At 44.3% G+C, this 6,715-nt stretch overlaps 1 pseudogene; it reads right to left on the bottom strand.

The window, feature by feature from the left end:
- Positions 1–4,108: 4,108 nt before the first annotated feature.
- On the bottom strand, positions 4,109–5,822 carry LOC139002514 (probable G-protein coupled receptor 160; annotated as a pseudogene).
- Positions 5,823–6,715: the final 893 nt, after the last annotated feature.

Here is a 6,715-nt window from a genome sequence, read left to right as displayed (position 1 = left end):
AAAGAAGAACAAAGTAGGTGGGATCTCAATACCAGATATCAAGCTGTATTACAAAGCCACTGTTCTCAAAACTGCCTGGTACTGGCACAAAAACAGACATATAGATCAATGGAATAGAATAGAGAACCCAGAAATAGACCTGAACCAATATGCTCAACTAATATTTGACAAAGGAGGCAAGAACATACAATGGAGTCAAGACAGTCTCTTCAATAAACGGTGTTGGGAAAATTGGACAGATACATGCAAAAAACTAAAACTAGACCACCAACTTACACCATACACAAAAATAAACTCAAAATAGATAAGGGACTTAAATGTAAGACAGGAAACCATAAAAACACTAGAGGAATCCAAAGGCAACAAAATCTCAGACATATGCCGAAGCAATTTCTTCACTGATACAGCTTCTAGGGCAGTGATGGCGAACCTTTTGAACTTGGCGTGTCAGCATTTTGAAAAACCCTAACTTAACTCTGGTGTTGTGTCACATATAGAAATTTTTTGATATTTGCAACCATAGTAAAACAAAGACTCATATTTTTTTATATTTATTTTATATATTTAAATGCCATTTAACAAAGAAAAATCAACCAAAAAAATGAGTTCGCGTGTCACCTCTGACACGCGTGTCATAGGTTCACCATCACTGTCCAAGGGCATTGGAAACTAAAGAGAAAATAAACAAATGGGATTACATCAAAATAAAAAGCTCTGCACAGCAAAAGAAAGCATCAACAAAGAAAGCCCACTGCATGGTAGAACATGTTTGCCAATGTTATCACAGATAAGGGTTTAATCTCCAACATTTATAGGGAGTGCATACAACTTAACAAAAAGGAGATAAACAATCCAATCAAAAAATGGGCAAAGGACCTAAATAGACACTTTTCAAAAGAGGACATTCAGAAAGCCAAGAGACATATGAAAACATACTCAAAGTCACTAATCATCCGAGAGATACAAATCAAAACAACAATGAGGTACCATCTCACACCTATCAGAATGGCTATCATCAACAAATCAACAAATGACAAGTGCTGGCGAGGATGCGAAGAAAAAGGAACCCTCGTGCACTGCTGATGGGAATGCAGACTGGTGCAGCCACTATGGAAGACAGTATGGAGTTTCCTCAAAAAGTTAAAAATGGAACTCCCATTTGACTCAGTGATCCCACTTCTAGGAATATATCCCAAGAAACCAGAAACACCAATCAGAAAGGATATATGCACCCCTATGTTCATAGCAGCACAATTTACAATAGCTAAGATTTGGAAACAGCCTAAGTGCCCATCAGCAGATGAATGGATTAGAAAACTGTGGTACATCTACACAATGGAATACTATGCTGCTGTAAAAAAGAAGGAACTCTTACCATTTGCAACAGCATGGATGGAACTGGAGAGCATTATGCTAAGTGAAATAAGCCAGTCAATGAAAGAAAAGTACCACATGATCTCACTCATTTATGGATAATAAAGACCATTATAAAGTGGTGAACAAAAATAGATACAGAAGCACAGCATCGAACAGTAAACTACAGCGGGGAGGGTTCGGGGGGGGAGGTGGGGGTTAAGAGATCAACCGAAAGACTTGTATGCATGCATATAAGCATAACCAATGGAATAAGACATGGGGGGTAGGGGAGGCCGGGGGAAGGTCAAGGGGCAAAAAAAAGAGACATATGTAATACTCTTTATAATACCTTAAGCAATAAAACAAAATTCAAAAAACAACAACAACAAAAACCACCGTGAGATATATTTTTATTAAATTTATTCATATATATATTTACTCATAAAAAGAAACATTTTCATAAAAATTTCATAACTTAATTTTTACAATAGCCTGTAATACATAATCCATACTAATAAAAGTAATATGCTAATTAGACTGGGAGACCTTCCGGACACCTTTTGGATGTCCTTCCATACAAAGCTGGGGTCTTGGCCAGCCTACAAACCGCCCCCAAACAGCCCTCAGCCCCTTGCCCAGGCCGGCCATGCCCCTCAGCGGGGACCCTTACCCCAATGGGGACGTGGCCAGTCTGAAAACAGCCATCAGCCCCTCACCCAGGCTGGCCATGCCCCCCCAGTGGGGATCCCCACTCTGAAGGGGATGTGGTCAGCCTGAAAATGGCAATTAGACCCTCTCACAGGCTGGCCATGCTCCCCTATGGAGACCCTCACCCCAATGGGGTCGTGGCCAGCCTGCAAACGGCCATCAGCCCCTTGCCCAGGCCAGCCATGCCCCCAGTGAGGACCCCCACCCTAATCTGGGACCCTCTTCAGGGCAGACCAGACAGCCCCCACCCGTGCACCAGGCCTCTATTCTATACTAATAAAAGAGTAATATGCTATTTAGACCAGGAGACCTTTTGGACGTCCTTCTGGACAAAGCCATGGTGGTGGGGCCAAGGCAGAGGTGGTTAGGGGCAATCAGGCTGCTGGGGGTTCAGTTAGGGCAAGCAGTCTGGCAGGGGGTAGTTGGGGGCGATCAGGCCGGCAAGGGGGAGCAGTTGGGGGCAATCAGGCAGGCAGGAGGGGCAGTTGGGGGTGAACAGGCTGGTGGAGGCGCAGTTGGGGGCAATCAGGGTGGCGGGGGCAGGGGGGCAGTTGAGGGTGATCAGGCCAGCAAGGGGAAGCAGTTGGGGGTGAGCAGGCTGGCGAGGGGGAACAGTTGGGGGGCAAGAAGGCTGGTGGGGTGGGCAGTTGGGAGAGAGCAGGCTGGCAGGCAGAGTGGTTCGGGGCGATCAGGCAGGCAGGCAGGTGAGCGGTTAGAAGCCAGTGGTCTCAGATTGCAAGAAGGATGTATGACTGCCTGTGGGATAGGGCCTAAAACCGTCAGTCAGACATCCCTTAAGGATTCCCAGATTGAAGAGGGTGCAGGCTGGGCTGAGGGACACCCACCTTGTGCATGAATTTCGTGCATCAGGCCACTAGTTATTAATGAACTACAATGTTCACTAATGACTGATTACTATAATCGTGTTGCACTCATTTACCTTACACGCAGGCGCACCATTTCTCTCCACTAATCCTAGCAGTGAATATTTTAGCAGCTGATTGCCAGGTCATTAGTCTTGAACTGACTTGTTTTGTGTGTGCAACAGGAAATATTTTGCTTTTGGAGAACAAGAAAAATAGATTTATTTGCATTACACTTATTTGTGCAGTTATTCAGTGTCTGGTAAGTTAATGTTCAAGAAAAAATATTAATTTTATTAAAATGTTCTATTATTTTATGTTAACGATTACTCATTTATTTCAGCCCTTTGTATTCAGCATGTCTCTATTGAAATAAACTTATGTTTCTATGAAAATTGAAGCTTTTGTTTTTTTGTGGCCCACATAAACTTAAACCTTGTTTATTTGGCCATGTTAGCCTTTGAGTTTGACATGCTTGGTGTAGGGCTTGGGAATAATTATTCTCTGGTGGCGGTTGATCCTGTAGTCATAAGATATTTTCCATGGCCAGTGGATCACTCAAAGGGCCTGTAAAATAATGCTCGTACAAACATTCTAGTTATCATTTAATTGATTTTAAAAAAACTTGCAGAACATGATGTTATGAAATCATTATACATTCTTTCCTTTAAGGATGTAGTTAGGTTAATTTCAACTATGGCATTTTACTGAAAGAGAGGAGTCATAGGCCTCTAAAATGGAGTTCTTTCAGTCAAGATGGAGTCCAGATGTAACCCCTATATTGTCTCAATTATTCTTTTCCATTTATAAAATTATTATCCTTATTACTAAAGGCTTGGTGCATGAAATTTGCGCACGGGAGGGGGGTGTCCCTCAGCCCAGCCTGCACCTTCTCCAATCCGGGACCTCTCAGGGGATGTCTGACTGCCAAGATTGGGCCTAAACTGACAGTCAGATATCCCTCTCACAATCTGGGACCTCTGGCTCCTAACTGCTCACCTGCTTGCCTGCCTCATTGCCTCTAATTGCCTCTGCTTGCTAGTCTGATCACCCCTAACCACCTCTGCCTTGGCCCCCATCAACATGGCTTTGTCCAGAAGGATGTCTGGTTTAATTAGCATATTACCCTTTAATTAGTATAGATAGCTGTAAGTTTTAATTAGTTTTAACATGGCAACCTGTTAACAAATTATTGATATAGGCTTTTTAATTTCCTCAAGATTATGAATTGCAAGTGGAATGAAGCAACATTTCCAGTTGACATATGGATCCACAGGTAATGCAATGTCTTAAATTAAGCTTGTGACAATTAAACCAATAAACTGCAGCAATAAGAAAACTTTTAATAAAGTTCAACCACAGAATGTTCATCTCAATATATGCTGGAATCTATACCGTAAGTTAAAGGGTAATTATTTGAAATAGGTACCAAGAAAACAATGAATTTGGGCAAGAGTGGTTTTTTTTAGAGCTCATAATACAACTAGAAGGTAGTCTAATAGCCTGTACCACAGTCATAACTTCTAACCAAGAGATTATAAAAGTCATAAATAAAATCACCATGGAATATGACAGAACTTTGAATGCTAATGTAGAAAGGACATTGGTAAGTGTTGGGGTTCAGCCCCAGCAGGTCCCGGCGTTCCCAAAGGTGAGGACGGAGTCTGAGAAGAATGAAGGACACAGAGACAGCTTCAGTTGATCACAGCCTAACCAGGTTCTGTCTTTATTCTCCTGTTACATCTGTATTTATACCATTTGATTTTAATCCTATCCATTCTATTCCAAAGGTTAGGGCGTTTGTTATCTCCATTCCAAGGTCACTACTCTACTGTTCTGTTAAGCTACAAGGAAGTAGCTGAAGGAGATTATCCTAAGTAAATATTATGTAGCTTAAGCATGATTGTTCGTAGTTAAGGTGATTAACTACCTGCCTGGCACTTAGTTAAGGGGTTTTACTGATTTATTCCCTTCCTTAGTCCTGTTAATCCCTAACTCCAGAGAAAAATCCCCACCTGGGAAAACAACCTTTCTCGGGGAGGTGGTCCTGGTTAAAACACATAGCGCTAAGAGGGGGAGCAAACGTATGCCATATACGCCAGTTCCCTTGAAACATAAGCTGTGCAGATGTTTCTTCCTTGCAGCGACTGTGTCAAGCAGCAAGGGTGGACCGGCTTCCGGCAGGTAAGAATAAACATTCTGTGCTTTCACATTTTGGTAGATAGTTGGATCTCCCAAAACATAAGCAAAGACTGCAATCCAAATTTAATTTACTGTAAAGAAATAACATACTGGTAAATTTTGAAGATGGTGGTGGAGTAGGTGGAGGTTGCACTCACCTCCTCCTAAGACCAATCTGGAATTACAACTAAATCATAAAACAATTGACCTGAGTAACCAACTAAGAACTGGCTAACACAAATCTTATAACCAAGGATGTACAGAAGCCACATTGAGACAGGTAGGAATGGTGGAGATGGAAAAGGGCTGGCCCCACTCCCAGGGACGGCAGCTGAGAATCTGAAAGGATATCTCAGCTGCAAAGATTCCCCCTGAGGAGCTTGGAGTCTCAACTGCATATAAGGCTCCCCAGCCCAGAGCACCAGAGCTGGGAAGAGGAGCCCACATAACATCTGGCTGTGAGAATCAGCAAGGATTCTGTCCACCAGGGAGAGACAGGAGTCCCCTTAAAGGGCCAACACGCAAAAGCTCATTTTCAGCCACTCACCCTTGGCTCCAGCAGAGAGTGGGTGGCTCACAGAGGAATAGGGTCATGTGGGGAGAGACTAGGTTGTAGAAGGAGCATTGAAGGGTCAGCCACCAGGGTCCCCATGCTAAGTCACTTACACTGCAGAACGCATCTTTCTTGTTCAAGCACTCACCTCCATATGGCATCAGTCTGGGAGAATCCAGAAGCCCCACCCTCCTAACTCCCTATTGCCCCACCCTGTAGAGCTTATACCCTGCAGAGGACTCAGCTGTCTGTGCCCAGTGTGTAGAGATTTGGATAGATTCAGTGGGTTTCAGAGACTGAGTTGTGTGGCTCTTGGGCAGGGCTCATTCCCCCCACCTTCCACAAGCCTAACAGGTGCCACTCCCTCATAGAAGTTCAACTAGTCCCACCTTCTGGACTCCTGGCAACCCCACCCTGCCAACATTGGGCTCTACAGAAGGTCCAGGCAGAATCCAGAATAGACACTTGTATGGCTGGCTCTAGGATTGGGATCACCTTTCCCTTGCGTGCCCAACGTGTGCAGAGCCCTCCTTTCACACAGTCGAATCTTGGTCTGTTTGGGGCTAGTAAACTCTGCTGGCCTCACCCTAAAGTCTCCCTGGGACCCCATCCCACCACAAAGGTCCGCAGGGTACATCTATCTTCAGTGTACCCTGGGACTTTTGCTGAGTGGACTTACACCCAGCACTGGCACCAAGTTTGAATCTGTATCAACCTGTTGAACACCACTCACACCTACCTGGTGACTCACTAAGAAACTACCTCATGCAACTTAAGTGCCACCAGCAGTTTTTTAAGCGACTGAGCCTAACAGGCAGCTGGCAGGTGGAGGCAGATCTCAGAGTGCCTTGGGCCTTTTGCTGACCTGCCCCCAGGCTTAGTGCCAGTGGAAGCCAGCCTTGGTACACAGCTTGACCCTTCCCATGTTCACCCAAGCCCAGTAAGGCAGCCACAAACTAAATTGTTTTGTAGCTCCAAACAGGTAGCCCAGGGCCAGTCACAGGCAGCATCTAACATTGACCTACACCAGAGAGCCTCCCAAAAGGCCCCAGAA

This window comes from Myotis yumanensis, unplaced genomic scaffold (assembly GCF_028538775.1).
Source record: "Myotis yumanensis isolate MYYU_CA2020_CCGP unplaced genomic scaffold, mMyoYum1.0.hap1 SCAF_2, whole genome shotgun sequence".
NCBI classification, from domain to species: Eukaryota; Metazoa; Chordata; class Mammalia; order Chiroptera; family Vespertilionidae; genus Myotis; species Myotis yumanensis.
Note: the sequence above shows the minus strand (reverse complement) of the source record. Positions and strands in the feature narration are given on the sequence as shown.